The following is a 2724-nucleotide window of genomic DNA, read 5'->3' as shown; positions in this document are numbered from 1 at the left end:
TTAATTTTTATCTGGACCCCTGCATTGTACTGGAGATCTGATTTATATATATATGCATAAATACCCACACTATTTACATCGATAATATAAACTATATTTAGAGCTCCGCTGAACCCAATCGGAACCCCTCGTAATTTTCCGTCCGTAGACGGAGGCGAGGTGTTCCGATTGTCCGGAACTAGACTCTCAGACGGAGAGGAGGCGAGGTGTTCCGACTGTGCTGCAACCATGTCTGTCAGCCAAGACCTAAAATTTGTGGGCATTAATGTTGTATAAGAGTATAAAATATCACAAGTAGCACGATAGACTCAACCAGTGGTGGCCAGCTAACGTGTTACTTCCAGACCCAAAGTTTTGTTTCATTAACATGATATTTATGCATCTTGGAATCATATATGGATACGCTATGTTGCATTTGGAAATAAATTGAATTGAAGTAAACATAGTGTGTCATAATCAATGATGCGTGGAATCAGAATTTGCTGGATATGTGGGGAGACACAACCGGTGACTATTTTATCAGTACGCAATATAAGTATCGCAGACATTTCGTAACATATCCTAACCGTTTCGTACCACATTATAACCACTTCGTACATTGTCCTTATACCATTTCGTACCTTACCATTTCGTACCATATATTTCGTATGAAATACAAAGATATTGATCGACGATAGAATACGAAAATGTACGATAAAGATATAAAGATGTTTGAATATATCATACAAAATAAAGTACACGCATTAATTATTTGCAACATTGGATACCCCATTTGCGTATTGCGTAAAGCCAAGGACATATAAATGTACCTAATATTAAATTAGTTCGTGCTAACTTTGGACAGAGACATATATACATATGTGATATCCGCAGTTTGAGATAAACAAGCATTTCAGTTACGACCCCAATGCGCTAGACATTTCCTTTTGCTTCTCAAACTGTTAATCCAGGGGTAGTTATAGATAAACGTACAGTTACAGATTTTTCATATATCGCTAAATTCTACAAAAAATGTCGGTCTTTTTATAAACATATTTTTGCTTCTTGGTGACTTGTTTGGCGACTTGTTTTATTCAGCAATATTTCGGGTAGGTTTTTTTAAAAGCAAATTTCATTGGTTCCAAAGTTGCCTACAAATATGTGTCGCTGTGTCGCTGCTAACAGGGACATAATATAAAGCATTCGGTTATATCATATGTAGATCTATAGAGGTTACACAACGAGTGGTTGTTGGATATGTAATTTATTTCACACTCGTAAGTTATTTTTTAAAAGTTACAAAAAACACTCGCTTTTATTTCACACGAGTAAGTTATTTTTTTAAAGTTACAAAAGACACGAGCTTTAGCGAGTGTTTTTTGCAACTTTTAAAAAATAACTTACTCGTGTGAAATAAAAGCGAGTGTTTTTTGTAACTTTTAAAAAATAACTTACGAGTGTGAAATAAATTACATATCCAACAACCACTCGTTGTGTAACCTCTATAGAGTCGTGTGACCTGTTTCTACCACAATAATATCGGCTTGAATCAAAGGGAAACGTGGCCAAGTATAATTTCGCGTATGCAAATAAAGTGTACCGGTGACGTCCGGGACCCGGTGATGTGACGTCATTAGATTATTGATGACGTCAATAACAATTGCAGCTTGGGTCAATGTTCACCGTGTTAGCCAATCAAAATGCGTACAGAGTTTATACCACGTGTGGTATAAACAGATTGTTAATCAACAGCTGTAATGATTAACTGATGGTCTGAGAGTTGAATAACACGGAGTATTGTGGTAAAAATAGAGGTTACACAACGAGTGGTTGTTGGATATGTAATTTATTTCACACTCATAAGTTATTTTTTAAAAGTTACAAAAAACACTCGCTTTTATTTCACACGAGTAAGTTATTTTTTAAAAGTTACAAAAGACACGAGCTTTAGCGAGTGTTTTTTGCAACTTTTAAAAAATAACTTACGAGTGTGAAATAAATTCCATATCCAACAATTTCGAGTCGTGTGACCTGTTTCTACCACAATAATATCGGCTTGAATCAAAGGGAAACGTGGCCAAGTACAATTTCGCGTATGCAAATAAAGTGTGCCGGTGACGTCCGGGACCCGGTGATGTGACGTCATTAGATTATTGATGACGTCAATAACAATTGCAGCTTGGGTCGAAGTTCACCGTGTTAGCCAATCAAAATGCGTACAGAGTTTATACCACGTGTGGTATAAACAGATTGTTAATCAACAGCTGTAATGATTAACTGATGGTCTGAGAGTTGAATAACACGGGGTATTGTGGTAGAAATATATATATATGTCCCTGCTGCTAATATCAGGTTTCCATCGAAGAAATGTTGATAATTGTTGATAATCTTACGTCATCAAATAAGGTTAAATGTGCAAAACAAATAACTAACTGGCATGCGCTTAAAATACCAGAGATGCATTAGCCTAGTTAATGTTAGTAACAAGGATGATCAAAAAACTTGTACGAAATAGAAAATGGATATTTTTTATAGTGTTACGAAGTGGTTTTTGTAGTAGTACGAAATGACTAGATTTTACTTTAAGCGTACCTAAATATTAGACAAAAATAGCTAGATTTCTATAATACAACTTAAATCCCGTTCAGGCACAATGAAAAACCCATAACTCTTTCTTAAAACACTAAGAAATACCACATTTGTAAGCGATACATATCTTTAAACTGATCCAGGTCATTTCTTCAG

The sequence above is a fragment of the Pecten maximus genome, chromosome 5, assembly GCF_902652985.1.
Source record: "Pecten maximus chromosome 5, xPecMax1.1, whole genome shotgun sequence".
NCBI classification, from domain to species: Eukaryota; Metazoa; Mollusca; class Bivalvia; order Pectinida; family Pectinidae; genus Pecten; species Pecten maximus.
This window is presented reverse-complemented; position numbering follows the sequence as displayed.